This window comes from Mirounga angustirostris, unplaced genomic scaffold, assembly GCF_029215605.1.
Source record: "Mirounga angustirostris isolate CCGP_5_RB_7025 unplaced genomic scaffold, mMirAng1.0.hap1 SCAF_4, whole genome shotgun sequence".
NCBI lineage: Eukaryota > Metazoa > Chordata > Mammalia > Carnivora > Phocidae > Mirounga > Mirounga angustirostris.
In genome coordinates this window covers 169,022,588-169,038,826 of record NW_026991712.1, presented here as the reverse complement: position 1 = coordinate 169,038,826, position 16,239 = coordinate 169,022,588, and the positions used below count along the sequence as shown (strand labels likewise).

General features: G+C 41.4%; 1 protein-coding gene across 11 annotated transcripts in view; it reads left to right on the top strand.

The window, feature by feature from the left end:
• The window catches only part of MED18 (mediator complex subunit 18), a 139,615-nt gene that overhangs the window by 34,383 nt on the left and 88,993 nt on the right, over positions 1–16,239 (top strand). For 2 of the 11 annotated variants that reach the window (XM_054513035.2, XM_045898304.3), the window contains exon 1: positions 1,750–1,864. The exons of 4 other annotated variants lie outside the window; for them this stretch is intronic. The gene's annotated coding sequence lies outside the window, so the exon portion shown is untranslated. Of the gene's footprint in view, positions 1–1,744; positions 1,922–6,322; positions 6,343–16,239 lie in introns of those variants that run through there. 5 more of the 11 variants (XM_054513034.2, XM_045898305.3, XM_045898308.3 and 2 more) reach the window with 4 other exon arrangements.

Genomic DNA, 16,239 nt, shown 5'->3' with positions numbered 1-16,239 from the left:
GAGAGAGAGAAGCAGGCTTCCTGCGGAGCAGGGAGCCCAATGTGGGGCTCGATCACAGGACCCTGGGATCATGACCTGAGCCGAAGGCAGACGCTTCACGAATGAGCCACCCAGGCTCCCCCAAAAAAGTTTTCTTATGCCCTTTATAATCTCTGCCTGCCATACCTCTGCCTTCTTGGGTCCCCAGGCAACTGCTGATCTGCTTTCTGTCACTACAATTTGCTTTTCCTAGGATTTTATACAAATGGAGTCATACAGAATATACTCCTTTATGTCCGGCTTCTTTCACTCAGCATAATTATTAAGATTCATCATGTTGTTGTGTGTATCAATAGTTCCTTTTTATTATTGATGAATATTCCATTGTATAAATATCCATTCACCTTTTGAAGGACATTTGAGTTGTTTCCAGTATTTAGCTATTACAAATAAAGCCGCTATGAACATTCATGTTCAAGTCTTTATGTAGATGTATGCTTTGAGTTTTTCTTGGGTAAATACCTACAGTGTAATGGTTGGACCATATGGTAGGTGTATATCTAATTTTTAAAGAAACTACAATACTGTTTTCCAAAGTGGTTGTATCGTTTTACAATGCCACCAACAGTGAATGAGAATTCTTGTTCTACATTCCTGTTAACACTTGATCACTTGGTATTACAAGTCATGGTGTGTAGATTATCTCATTGTGGTTTTAATTTGCATTTCCCTAACATCTTTCATGTGTTTATTTGCCATATGTTTATCTTCTTTGGTAAAGTGTCTGTTCAAATCATTTTTTAGACTGGCTTCTTTGTCTTAATGGGTTGAAATCATTCTAGATATTAGTCCTTTGTTGCATGTAGGTTTTGTTGCGATTTCATTCCAGTGTGTGACTTGCCTTTTCATTTTTTTTTTTTTTTTAAGATTTTATTTGTTAGAGCTAGCACAAGCGGGGAGCGGCAGGCAGAGGGAGAAGCAGGCTCCCCACTGAGCAAGGAGCCTGATGGGGGGCTTTTCATTTTTATAACAGTGTCTTTAAGAGCAAAATTTTTAATTTTGATGACTTAAAATTTATCTTTTTTTTCTTTTATGGATTATGTGTTTGCAGGTCACATAGATTTTTTTTCCTGTTTTCCTCTAGAAGTTTTGCAGCTTTAGGTTATACACTTAGGTCTAATTTGGGCTGTGACACAATGGGGTTGGCATTTAGCAAGATCCTCTGGTGCAGCAAGGAAGGTGTTTGGAGGAAGACAGCCCTGAGACCTGAAACTAGTGAGACTTGAAGAGACGACTGACGGTGGCTTCCTCTAACGGTAGTGGAGAAAATGGAACTTGAGATACATGTAATGTAGAATGACTGAAGGAGGTGTCAAGAATGATTCCTGGGTTTCTTCCTTATGCACAAATTGAGGATAACTGACTTCTAAGTTTTTGTACTTCAAACTGGCCCTCAATAGTTTTCTTCTTTTGCAGAAATTATAAATGAAATTTGACCAGACAGGGACTGGACACAGTTATCTAAAACACGCTTGCATCAGCTCCTTCCTTAGGCACTGCCTGCCGCCGAGTACTCAGTTCTATCCTCCCAAGTCCAAAGACCTTTGCCCTCTCGGTATCGGGAAAGGTGCCCAAGTCCTACCCGCAGGGCGCCGGCAGCGGGTGGCGCATGCCCAAAGAGGCCGTGTAGAGCTAGCTGACAGCCGGGAGAGCGGAGGACTATAGGGGGTCCCGCCATTTTGTCCGGCCCGCGACGCAGCTGGCCCTTGCTGAAGACTACAAGTCCCGTGAGCCCCCGCGGCGGCACTTCCTACCCTCACTGTCCGGCCCGCTCCCCCTCCCGGGGCCGAAGGCTCTGGCTGCAGCCAGGCGGCCAGCGGGCCAGGTAGGATTTCCGGGGGAAACTACTGTGGAGTCTGAGGCGGCGGCGGCGGCCACCCGGGTGAGCTCGAGGAACAAGGGAAAGTGAGCGGGAAGTGCGGGGGGTCTGGCTGCGAGCGCCTCTTAGGCTCCGGCTGCGTTCTTGGCTCCGCGAGGAGGTCGCGGTCCGGGCTGGGGTAACGGCCGGAGCTGCGGTGGGGTCGGGCCAGGGCGGGGCGGGTTGGGCCGTGGCCGCCGCCTCCTTCTCCGCCCTCCCACAACGGTCCCGCCGTGGTTTCTCCGCCTGTAGTGCGTCCCGCGCTGGCTGGCCCTCTCCGCCCCCCTCGACTTGGCGGGGCCCTTTTGTCTGGGCTGCCCCTTTGTGCCCGTGCGTGAAGTCGCCTCCTCCGGGGAGCCCGCCGGGCCGTCCCTGATGGGGACGGGTCTCTGGGGATCCGGTTACGGTAACCGGATCAGGTCAAAGTCCATTTTTCAACCCCCCTGCGTCCTCCATCGAACCTCGGCATCCCGGCTGGGCCGAGCGGAGGCTCGGAGCCAGGCAGTGGCAGACGGAGTTTCTGTTGAAAACCCTTGAGGTTATTGTCTAACCGAAACGTCAGCCCCGCGCGGCTTCGGGGCACGAGTCTCCAGGCGTTTTTCTTGGTAGGGGGATGGGCCTGTGGAAAAGAATTGAGCTCCCTCCCCGGGTAACTGGGAAGGGACCGAATTTGCTGCCGTGTCTGTATAGGTTGCAGCTGTGATCAGGGAACCAAAGAACCAGTGCGGTTGAGGTTCACACACTTCTTGAATCTCGGAGGAGAGAAGGTGATTTATAGGGCACGGAGCAGTCTTTTCATTCATTGCATACAGAGGAAAGCTGCAGGACTTCGTCCAGCCACCCAGTTCCTTGCCCCTCGGACCCGCCAGTCCTTTTATTTCTTCTGCTCGAAACAAAAAGTTGGAAGAAAATGTCCATTAACAGAAGGATCCGCCTTATAGGGAAACCAGAAACCTAGTTGCTTCTAGAAAGCAACAAAGAGACTAGTTCACCAAGTAATGGGAATGAAGCCAGTTTGAAGGAGGAGAGATAGTAGTAGATCCTTATTGAAACCGGTGAAGTGTGTGGATTTAACAAAATTTTGTTAGATAGTGGTAACTTAATGTATGTTACATTGGACGACTGCATTGCTAGATTCAGCATAAAGCAAAGCTTTCTGAACGCCAGTGTGGACACTCCTTTTGAAAAATAATTAGTATTTCAAGTGCCTGAAATGAGGACAACCAGGACCCCTTTACATGAATCAGGGCAGGTTATTAACGTTATATAGGTTAAATTCCCTCCCTAGTCAAGTTGTCGAATAAAATAAAGCCTATTGTATGTACTTTATTATGTTGGTATCTCATAATGGAAGTGATATACCCTGGGAATCCCAAATTGTGTTGGTAATATTGTACAGGGATGGAGGTCTTTAATGCAGTTTTTCTTCAGTTTTTAATCCAGCAGTGAGTAAGGGATTGGTTGTTTTCCTGGCTGTGTTTTGAAGAAGCATCCACAGAATTGCTCTAGAAGCTTTAAAAATAATCTAAAAACAGTAGTTGCTAATGACTGGCTGCTTTTTTGTTCAAACATGACATTGCTATTAGTGTTATTTTTTGAAAACAGCTCATCATATATATTATGTAATTTCTCACTACAGTTCTGTGAGGTGGTGTTTCTCATTTTGTAGCTGATAAATGTTAAATTCACAGCCTCTAAAATGTTAAGTGACTTGCCCAAGGTCACACAATTAACCTAGATAGGACATAGTAAACTATACTCCAGGCCAGTGCTCTTTTCATTACTTCATACCTATTGAGTTACTCATCACACCACCACCACCAACAGTTTATGATTTATTGAAATTTAAATATTGGAGAAAAATAATGGAAATACTTTCTAATCAGAGCAAAGTGATTTATAAGGAACAGGAGTTTCTAGAACATAAACAGTGTCATACTACACCATAAATCATATTTAATGTTGGTCCCATCACCTTGTTTGATGGTATGTTTGATGGTGATTGCCTTGTGCTTCAGACCAGTGGCAATTTTATGGAGCCCTGGGAGTGGAATAGTGGTGAGTAACAGGCTGTGGTTTTGTCTAATCATGACTAAAAAGTTTTGACTAATCTCTGCTTAAAGGTTTTTAAACAAATATGTTGGAGAACATCAATACAGCAGTTTTGGCTGCTGGAACTAACATTGAAGAAATAACTGAAAGTGAGATACTTTTCTAGCCAGTGTCAAGACTCAAGAAAATGCTTTTCGTAAAAACTAATTTTAATCAGTTTCAAACCTGCAGTTAAATCTTGGCTATATGTCAGTACATGCCATGAATGTGACATCAGAAATAGAAACTTACTTCACCTCCTTTACTTAAATTCTTCTTAGGTAAAATGCATAACATGCCAATGGAATTGAGTCAATACAATTGGTCTAGTCTTTCTAACTAGTAGAAGCCTGTTTTAAATCTCTTATTAAGCCATCACGATGGGAAGGAACTGTGAGTTTTGCTGTTGGTCTGCTTTATTTTGGAATCAATTCATCCATTCATTCAATCAACGTATAATTATTGAAAGCCTGTTGTGTTCTAGACACTGGAATCAGATTCCTTGAAATGCAGGAATCAGACCCTGAGGACAAGGCAGTGAAAACAAAAGTCTTCCTTCTTGGGGCTTACCGACTGATTAGGGGTGGTGGTGGTTGGGGGGAGTCAGACAGTAAATAAGTACTAAATAAAATCCTCTCTCATGTGCAACCTTGAGCAGTGACCTCTTTGAAGGTTAGTTTTCTCATCTTTAACACGGGGATAATCATTCCTGCTCAATCTGTGGAATTATTTTGGAATTATTTCCAGGAGTAGGGTATTTGGTCATATTATACCCTTTAGAAAAGGAAAAGGAGCATTGGAAGAAGATCGTTTATAAAGAAAGAGACAAAGAGAACGGGTAGATTCTCTGGCCTAAGAGAGTGTGATGTCTCCTTGTAAGACATTCTGTGACTGATAATCACGTCTTCACATGGGCCACCATAACCTTTTATGCACTCATCAAATAAGCCCCTTAAGTTTGTTCTGTATTGTCACAGTTAAAGGTTTTAATGGCAAGGACTGTGTCCTAGTCTGTATCCTTACTGCTTACTGCATAGGTCCAGGTATTTGGTTGGAATTTTATAAATGTTTGTTGAATGAGTAACAAAAGTGGGCAGGAGCAGTTGTGGAGAATACCAGAACACAAATGCAGTGCCATAAATGGTTCTTTTATTCAGCCGATTTTTGTTTTGCCCATTGTGTGCTAGGATCTGGATTATGTTCTGGAGGTACAAAGATGTTAAGGTATTGAGCCTCTGCCTTGAAAAGCTTACAACATTCCAACCTCTTACTGTGGTAAGTGTTCAGTAGAGCTGTGTTACAATCTAGGAGAGGGACAGAGTGATTCTGTTTTGGTAGACTGTGAAGGAAGGCATTACAGACGAAGTGATTTTGGAGCTTGTTCTTTTTTTTTTTTTTTAAGATTTTTTATTTATTTATTTGAAAGAGAATGAGAGAGAGAGAGAGCACATGAGAGGGGGGAGGGTCAGAGGGAGAAGCAGACTCCCCACTGAGCAGGGAGCCCAATGCGGAACTCTATCCCGGGACTCCAGGAACATGACCTGAGCCGAAGGCAGTTGCTTAACCAGTTGAGCCACCGAGGTGCCCCTTGGAGCTTGTTCTTGAAGGATGAATAAAAATTCACCCAGTAGAACTGTTACTATTAAGGTTATTCCATCCTGACTCCCCCAGCCACCACCGCCCCTGATCAGCCAGAGGAAGCAGTTTGGCATAGGAATGGATGTGCAAAAGTGTAAGGTGTGTGTCTGGGAAAGAGTGAGGAGTGTGTTATAGCTAAGAGGGTTTTGCAGTTGGTTTTTAACATTTTTCAGTTCAGATGCCCCCTCTTGGAAATTTGAAAAGAGCAATGGATTTTCACCCAGACAACTGCACATACGCAAACATGCATATAATTTTAGAAGGTTATAGAATACTTAGGGGGTCTCTAGACCCCTGGGGTTGAGTAGTTGAAGAATACAGTGGCTGGTGAAAGGAAAGGTTGAGGCCAGGTGCTGAGAAGGATTCAAAATGCTTTGCTAAGGAGTTCAGGCTTTATGATTAGGGAATTGTTAAATCATCAAAGGTTTTTAGAGCAGGTACTTGACATAATGTGATCTGTTTTGAAAGATAATTGCTTGCTGTCTTTAGGATAGGTTAGAGCGTTTAGGAGAGATAACTTAGAGTTAAGTGTTAGAAGAGTTGGATTTTGAGGGCCTTTTTGTTTGATTTGATTTTAAAAGATGGGAGAGATTTGACATGTTGGAAGGTGAAGGAAAAGGAGCCAGCAGAGAGGCAGATTTTGAAGATCGGCACAAGAGAAAAGGGAGATGATAAAGAAGTCCTGGAAGGAGATAAAATCGAAAGCTCATGGAGAGGTGAGCCTTGAAAGGGAAACATGAAGAAAGGATAGAGGGAGATGTGTTTGGAAGTGATGGAGATGGGAACTGAAATTGGAGTAGTCACCAGCCGCTTACCCTGTACACTGATCTAGGTTTTTTTTTAAAGATTCTATTTATTTGAGAGAGAGAGAATGAGAGACAGAGAGCATGAGAAGGAGGAAGGTCAGAGGGAGAAGCAGACTCCCCGCCGAGCAGGGAGCCCGACGCGGGACTCGATCCCGGGACTCCAGGATCATGACCTGAGCCGAAGGCAGTCGCTTAACCAACTGAGCCACCCAGGCGCCCTAGGTTTTTTTTTTTTTTAAGTAAGCTCTATACCCAGTTTGGGGCTCAAACTCATGACCCCAAGATCAAGAATCGCATACTTCACAGACTGAGCCAGCCAGGCACTCTAGATACTTTTTTTTTTTTTTAAGATTTTATTTATTTATTTGACACAGAGAGAGAGAGAGACAGCGAGAGAGGGAACACAAGCAGGGGGAGCGGCAGGCAGTGGGAGAAGCAGGCTTCCCGCTGAGCAGAGAGCCCGATGTGGGACTCCATCCCAGGACCCTGGGATCATGACCTGAGCCAAAGGCAGACGCTTAACCGACTGAGCTACCCAGGCGTCCCCACCCTAGATACTTTTATATGTGTAAAAGTTCTGTGGAGTGGGTGGGCATTGCCATTTGACAGTTGAAGAAATTATGGCTCAGAGACATTAACTTCACATATAAGTAATGGAAGAGATCTGGAATCCAGATACATTTTGACTGCAAAGCTCAGGATCACAATTTCTGCCTTATAAGGTTTGTTAATGTCTAATGACCTCTTATTTATCTTCCTTTAAGAAGGAAGGGGTTAAGTTATCTGCGGAATGATAAAAGGCTAGATAGAGTGTTTTGGAATAGCAGTCGTGGAAAAGGTAAGGGAGCCAACCAAAGATGAGGGAGAGGGCTACCAGATAGCAGTTAAGGCCAGCTGAGGTCAGACATGAATTTTCCACTAGTCCACGCATTCTGTCTCCTACATTCTCAGCAAAGCAGCATCTCTTGAATACTGTCGATATGGGCCTTAGAAGAAAACACACTATATTGTCATAAAAGGCTTTGGTGCCGGGGCGCCTGGGTGGCTCAGTTGGTTAAGCGACTGCCTTCAACTCAGGTCATGATCTCAGGGTCCTGGGATCGAGCCCCACATCGGGCTCCCTGCTCGGCGGGAAGCCTGCTTCTCCCTCTCCCACTCCCCCTGCTTGTGTTCCCTCTCTCGCTGTCTCTCTCTGTCAAACAAATAAATAAAATCTTAAAAAAATAAAAATAATAAAAGGCTTTGGTGCCGCCATCTCTGAGCAGGTCACAAGCCTTGTGCTTCAGTTTTCTCATTTCTTAATAGAGTGCCCTGGATTAGTTGGTCTCTCAAATTCTAAGATTTTATGATTTGCCACCAAAAACATTCCAGGGGATTTTAGGAGAGGAAGTGTGTTTAGTGTTTGTTTGATTTTTTAGGGAAGAGGTGATTGAAACTCTATAGCTTTCAGATTCAGCCTTGGTTTTCAGTTTAACTTCTCTAGTATGTTTAAAACGCCAGGTGTTGGTTTTGACCATCTGAAAGCTCTGACCCATTTACTCAATATAATACATTTCCTGTCTTTGGAGTCTGAAGACCTGGGTTCTAGTTCTAGCTCTATCACATTGTCGCTGTGAATATCCAAGTCAGCTAACCTCCTTAAACTTTAGTTTCCTCATCTATAAAATAGGGATAATGACCATTTCTTTAGGGGTGTGAGATGAGATAATGTGTGTGAGAGGTCTTTGTAAACTGTAGAGTGTTTAATAAATATGAGAAAATATATTACTATACCTGGCAAAGGAAAAAGTGGTATTGTCATCAGTGCTGTAGGAGACAGGGGGCACTGGTTTCAAGTGCATCCTTCTATTCAGGTGTAGTGAGTGGCAGGGAAATCTCTCAGGGTATGAACTGTCAATGCACTGATTTAGAAATTTATTTGTAGTATATGATGTTGCTGGGTGTTTTTGTTAGGTAAACATTTCAATTCAAATCTAATCTTGAATCAAATCTGTGACCAAAATACTCCATTGTTAAAATTCTCTACATTTATTCTTTCAAATGTGAACTTGTTAGCCACATTTCCAGGAGTACTTTTTAGATAAGTGTTGACTGTATTTCATTTAAGGATAGATAACAATCTTATGATTGTCTGACAGAACTTAAGTGCAGTTGCTTGGTTTGTTTGTTTCCTCTGTGGATGGCTGATTCAGGTGGAACTCAACATATTCAGTCTTCTAGAGAGAACTCCACTTCCCTACCTTTAGCCTGCACATGCCATCTAGTTCCTTACCAGTGTACTCGATTCTTTCTACCCAGGTGCTCACTCTCTTCTTTGCACTTTGGTAGGAAATACAGTATCAAAAACTGGCGTAAAAGATTAATGATTCTCCCTTACCTTGAGTGATCCCAGAGCACTTTGACCATGTCTCTGCAGGGCACTTTTCCCTCTTTAGTTGACCTCTTTATTCTCCCTACTAAACAGTACGTGTTTATGGAAATAAACTGAATTAAAGATTCCTGTGGTGTGGGTTTTAATTTGTTTAATTATTACAAATAATGCTGCCACATAGGTCTTTGTATGTGTAACTTTTTTCTTTTAAAATAAAATTACTGGGGGGTGCCTGAGTGGCTCAGTCAGTTGAGTGAGTGTCCGACTCCTAATTTAGGCTCAGGTAACGATCTTAGGGTTGTGAGATTGAGCGCAGTACCAGCAGAGGGCTCCACACTCCCTTATTCAGCCAGAGTCAGCTTAAGATTCTCTCTCCCTCTCCGTTTGCCCCTCCCCCCCTGCTCGATCTCGCATGTACTCTCTCTCTCACTCTCTAAAAATAAATAAAATCTTTATTTACTTGAGAGAGAGAGAGCGAGCAAGAGAGCACAAGCCATGGGGAGCGGCAGAGTGAGAGGGAGAAGCAGGCTTCCCGCTGAGCAGGGAGCCCAATACGGGACTTGATCCCAGGACACTGGGATCATGTCCTGAGCCGAAGGCAGCTACTTAACCGACTGAGCCACCGGTTAGGGGGCTGCCTTCGGCTCAGGACATGATCCCAGGGTTCTGGAATTGAGCCCCACCATCAGGTTCCTTGCTCAGCTGGGAAGCTGCTTCTCCCCTGCCTACAGCTCCCCCTGCTTGTGCTTGCTCTCTCTCTCTGTCAAATAAATAAAAGCTTTAAAAAAAAACCAAAACAACTTTTCATCTTAAAAAAAAAATGAAATTACTGGATCAGCAAATATGAATATTTAACTCTTGATTGGTATTACCAAACTGTTTGCTAACACCAGTATCCTAATTTGCAGTGCCATTAACAGTTTATAGTACTTGTTTATTCACAACCTACCTTGTTAATAATGGATTTTAATATTTTAAAATAAATATATTTCCAGTTTAATAGTTCTAAATGATACATAATGATTGTTTTAACCTTAAAATTTTTTTATTTTTATTTTTTTAAAGATTTTATTTGTCTGAGTGAGAGAGAGAGCAGGAGAGGGGGCAGGGTCCGAGGGAGAAGCAGACTCCCAGCTGAGCAGGATTCCCATGCAGGATTCGATCCTGAGACACCAGGATCATGACCTGAGCCAAGGCAGGCGCCCTTAACCTTAAAATTTTTTGAATAGAGTTGACACATAACCATTTTAACATTTAAATTATTAGGGAAAGTCAAACATTTATTCCTATGACTAAGTTTTGTTCTTTTGCTCATTTATCTGTTTAGGTCTTTATGGTCTTAGATGCTTTTGTGAGCCTTTTATTACAGATATTAATTTATTTTCAAAGTTTATTGAAAGATTTCCCCTGGTCTGTGGTATTTGTTTTTATTTCATTTTTTTAAAGATTTTTTATTATTATTATTATTTTTTTAAAGATTTATTTATTAGAGAGAGAGACAGTGAGAGAAGGAACACAGCAGTGGGAGTGGGAGAGGGAGAAAGAAGCAGGCTTCCCGCGGAGCAGGGAACCTGATGCGGGGCTCAGTCCCAGGACCCTGGGATCATGACTTGAGCTGAAGGCAGACGCTTAACGAGTGAGCCACCCAGGCGCCCCAAAGATTTTTTATTTTTAAGTAATCTCTACACCCAACTTGGGGCTCGAACTCAAGAGTTGCGTGCTCTTCCAGCTGAGCCAGTCCTCTTATTTTTGACAGAAACCTTCATGCTGTAGTCATTCACTGTTTCCTTTGTAATTTCTTGTATTTCTTTTTTTTTTCCTTGTATTTCTTCCATCATTAGAAAATTATTTCTTCTTAGGTGGATTAAATGCTTTATGAATTTTTCAACTTCTGTTTCTGTTAGTCTTTTTTTAACTTTTGGAAAAATTAATTTTAATGTGTGGGATAAAAATGCTATTCTAAGTTAATTTTTTTCATAATGCTATCCAGTTATTTCTAGTAGCAGTTGTTTTGTGAGGACATTTTGAGCTTTGGAAGACACTAAAGTGTTCTTTTTCATCTTGAGTTACTAATATCCACCTAGGTCACTAGAAATTAAAAATCTTCACTCCAATAAGGGATCAGGTTATTTAAAAAATAACAAAGTATCTTTTTCACACTAGTGTTGATGATGTATTCCATTCTTATTTACCTCAGAATAAGGTTCATAGAGAAATAGTTGTTCTTTGGGTGGGTTGCTTGTTTATTAAATAAGATAAAAAAGTGGAGCCCTGACACACTCCCTCCTCTCCCTCCAGTGAGTGACAAGTAGAAAGAGGGAGAATTCCTAAGGGAGACTTAACTCTTCTTCCCTTCCCTCATGGCTAAATACCTATTAAAAAACACTTTCAGGGCGCCTGGGTGGCTCAGTTGGTTAAGCAACTGCCTTCAGCTCAGGTCATGATCCTGGAGTCCCAGGATCGAGCCCCGCATTGGGCTCCCTGCTCAGCAGGGAGCCTGCTTCTCCCTCTGACCCCCCTCCCTCTCATGCTCTCTCTCTATCATTCTCTCTCTCTCTCAATAATGAATAAATAAAAATCTTAAAAAAAAAAAACAAAAAACACTTTCAGGGACACCTGGGTGGCTCAGTCAGTTAAGCATCTGCCTTCAGCTCAGGTCATGATCCCAGGGTCCTGTAATTGAGCCCCACATCAGGCTCCCTGGTCAGCGGGGAGTCTGCATCTCCCTCTCTCTCCTTCTGCCACTCCCCCTGATTGTGTGCTCACTTGCTCTGTCTCTCAAATAAATAACATCTTAAAAAAAATAAAAAACGCTTTCAGTAGACACTGAGAGTAACTTTATAGGACAAGTCACAGAGTGTGAAGAGTACTTTCCATTTCCTTTTACTTATACTTTGCCTCCTGTTCCTTCCTCTGAGTTTAAATTTGAGGGAACTTTGCCTCCTGTTCCTTCCTCTGAGTTTAAATTTGAGGGAAAGCGTTAGGTTTCAGGATATGGGTGTGTTTTTGCTTTATGTATTAAGAGATGACACAATGCCTCTTATCTACTGGTGATACCAATAAGATTGGGAGTTTTTCTAACATTCTTGCACACCCTAATGCTTATATAAAATTAGGTAAGAGATAACTGGCTCTTGGAACCCATCTTTTTTGTATTTGGGAGAAGTCTTTGTCCTTTCACTGTGGCCACAGGCCAATAAGGACCATTCTGTTAAATATATCTTTGCAATCTGTGGCATAAGATAAATAAGTCTGTTTGTTTGCAACTACGGTAATCATTGCACATTTAATATTTTTTTAATTGTGTAAAATTTACCATGTTAACCTTTTTTAAGTGTACAATTCAGTGGCATTAAGAACATTCACAAAATTGTGCAGCCATCACTACTATCATTTCCAAAACTTTTCCATCATCCCAAACTGAAATTCCACCCAATAAATAGTAACTCCCAATGCCTTCCCCTCTCAGCCTCTGGTAACCTTTATTCTACTTTGTGTCTCTATAAATTGCCTACTCTAGGTGTCTCATATAAGTGGAATCATGTAATACTTGTCTTTTTGTGTTTGGCTTATTTCTTTGTATTTTTTAAACTATCTTCTCTTTGTCCTTACAGAAAGAAGAAAGTTTATTTTGTAGCAATCAGAAGCTTCCCTCTAGCCTCTTAACTCTCTGCAGGAAAGGCACCATTGGAATGAAGTTGAAAAGCAAGCATTTAACTATCTTTAGGGCATTGGTGTTAAGGAATGAATAATAAAAGCTTTAGGGGATTTGATAAATAAAATATTTTCGTATTTGCTAGTGATTTTGGAGGGCAGAATAGAAAGGAAAATATCAAAGAGCAGTTGTTGAGCAACTTCTTCCTTTTAACTAGAAGAGATTAAAAGGGTTAACCTCCTAAACATCAATTATGCCACATTAAATTCCTGCAAATAATGACCCTAAGTATTCTTTCATGAGATATTTATAGTTGGTATCACTATGATCCAGACATACATGAAACTATTTTTTTAAAGTCTATTTAAGTCCATCTTTCGACATCATTTTTGCTAGATTTCTAACACCATTTAGATATGTGTAACAGACTTCACCTATTAACAAGAAACCTTAATTGCCTGAAGCCCAGATTTAGTTCCAATTATTTCAGGAGAAGAAATAATAGGATTAATTCTGATCTGCACATCTTGAAAGGTAAGATCACTCTTTCTGAGATTGGTATTTTTCCTGAAAATAATGTCCTTTGTAATTCACTAAGACATTCCTTGAGAGTACTTTTGATTATCAGTGAGCCACACCTCTATTTTAAAGAGCTGACTCGTGCCTCTTAGTTTAACTAGGAGGAGGAGGTTTTTTCTTGAAAGGGGATATTAGTCCCATTTTTTTTTTTTTTTAAGTAGGCTCCACACCCAGTGTGGAGCCCAACACGGGGCTTGAACTCACAACCCTGAGATCAAGACCCAAGCTGACATCAAGAGTTGGACACTTAACCGAGTGAGCCACCCAGGTGCCCCTAGTCTCATTTTTAAGGCTTTACCCTTAAGTAATATGTTAGATGTTGATAGTGCTTAAAAATAAGCATTTCCTAAGTGTAATTTTTTTGAACAGACTTTAAAAGACAAAAATTTTTTCCTGTCACATCACTAATAGCTTTCATTCTTTGTTTCATTTTGAGTGTCCAGGATAGACTCAGGTTGTAAATACAGATATAAATGAGTATACCAAGAATATATAATTTTTCCTAGCAGGATATATACTTTTTTTTTTTAAGATATTTCTTTTTTTTTTTTTTTTAAGATTTTATTTATTCATCTGTCAGAGAGAGAAAGCTCGAGCAGGGGGAGTGGCAGGCAGAGGCAGAGGGAGAAGCAGATTCCCGCTGAGCAGGGAGCCCAATGCAGGACTCGATCCCAGGATCCTGGGATCATGACCCAAACTGCAGGCAGACGCCTAACTGACTGAGCCACCCAGGCATCCCAGGATATATACTTTTTGAGATATTGTTGGGTGTACCGGTTGAGCCAATACTAGAAGTAAAAAGACAGTGGAACAGTATTTTCAAAATGCTAAAAGAAAAAGATCTGGCAACCGAGAATTATGTACTCAGTAAAAATGTATGTCAAAGGTGCACCTGGGTGGCTCTGTTAAGCATCTGCCTTCGGCTCAGGTCATGATCCCAGTATCCTGGGATCGAGCCCCGCATCAGGCTCCCTGCTTGGCAGGAAGCCTGCTCCCACTCCCTCTGCTTGTGTTCCCTCTCTCGCTGTGTCTCTCTCTGTCAAATAAATTTAAAAAAAAAAAATCTTTAAAAAAAAATATGTCAAAAATAAGTTTAAAAGAAAAAATTTCAAACAAAGGAACTGAGAGAACACATTCCCATAGAACCTCACCAAAGGAACTTCTCTGAAGGATATACTTCAGGAATAAGGAAAAATGCTTCTTGGAAACAAGGGTCTGAGATGCAAAGAGGAATGATGAGCAAAGAACATATGTACAATAAGGAAAATCTTAAGGACTGAATAAAACAGTAACATCTTCTTTGTGGATATAAAAATGGAAAGTACTCAAACAAATATAAATAGGGAAGGGGTTTGAAATGAAAGCATTCCAAGAGTTCTTATATAACTAAGGAGTAAAGATACTAATTTAGACTTAAGGTAAAATATTCAGGTTAGCCTTTCAGAGCTAATAACAAAAGAATAGTAGTAGGATAAAAATAAGTAGAAATGAGGAAAAGGAATGAGAAAAAATTGATATAGCAGAGGCAAAAAAGAGAAAAGAACTGCAAAGTGGGACAAATGAAAAATAGGAAATAAGGTGGTAAAAAGGAATACAAAATATCTCTTAATCACAATAGAAATAAATTAAAATATTTTATTAAATATATTAATATTATATTATTAAAATAATAAATATTTCTTTATTATTATTTTAAGATTTTATTTATTTGAGAGAGAGAGAGAAAGAGCATGAGAGGGGAGAGGGTCAGAGGGAGAAGCAGGCTCCCCACTGAGCCAGGAGCCTGATGTGGGACTCGATCCCAGGACTCTGGGATCATGACCTGAGCCGCAGGCAGTCGCTTAACCAACTGAGCCACCCAGGCGCCCAATATTTCTTTATTATTAAAATAATAAAAAATAAATAAAAAACTATTTAAAAGACAAAGATGGTCCAAGTAGAGAAGTAATAAAGGAGACTAAATAAATGGGAGAGATATAAAATATTCATGGCTTGGAAAACTTAGTATTATGAAGAGGACAGTTTTTCCCAGTTTGATTTTAGATTGAATGTAATTCTAATCAAAATTCCAGTAAGTTTTTTTCATGGAATTTGACAAGTTGATTCTGAAATGTATATGGAGCAGCCAACACACTTCTGAAGATAAGATGGGGAAACTTGTCCTACCTGATTACAAGACTTACTGTAAACCTGGGGGTGCCTGGGTGGTTCAGTCCGTTAAGCATCTGCCTTCGGCTCAGGTCATGATCCCAGGGTCCTGGGATCGAGCCCCACATCGGGCTTCCTGCTCAGCGGGGAGCCTGCTTCTCCCTCTCCCTCTGCCTGCTGTTCCCCCTGCTTGGGCTCTCTCTCTCTCTGTCAAATAAATAAATAAAATCTTTAAAAAAAAAAAAAAAAAGACTTATTGTAAAACTGATCATTAGACAATGTGGTTTTGGACCTGGGATCAAAAAATAGACCCATAGAATAGTATAGAGTGCTGGGAGAGAGACCTATGAATAGGAAAAGGGATATAGGACAAGGTGGCATTACAGATCCGTGGAGAGAGGATAAATTATTCAGTAATGGACTGAGATCATTTGCTAGCCATAAAAAAATGGATCTCTTGGGCGCCTGGGTGGCTCAGTCGGTTAAGCGACTGCCTTCGGCTCAGGTCATGATCCTGGAGTCCCGGGATCGAGTCCAGCATCGGGCTCCCTGCTCAGTGGGGAGTCTGCTTCTCCCTCTGACCCTCCTCCCTCTTGTGCTCTCTGTCTCTCTTTCTCTCTCTCGCAAATAAATAAATAAAATCTTTTAAAAAAAAGAAAATGGGGCGCCTGGGTGGCTCAGTCGGTTAAGCGACTGCCTTCGGCTCAGGTCATGATCCTGGAGTCCCGGGATCGAGTCCCACATCGGGCTCCCTGCTCAGCAGAGGGTCTGCTTCTCCCTCTGCCCTCTTCCCTTTCGTGCTCTCTGTCTCTCATTCTCTCTCTCTCAAATAAATAAATATAATCTTAAAAAAAAATGGATCTCTTAATACCATACACAAAAATTAATTCTAGTTGCATTGATGGCCAAAATGTGAAGGGTAAAACTTTAAAATGTTAAGAGGAAAATATAAGAAAGTATGTCTTATCTCAGGTCTTGTATACATTAACTTAGCAATAAGTTAAAAATAGAAATAAGACAGGGTGAAGGGATAGGATGTGATGGAAAGGGGTTT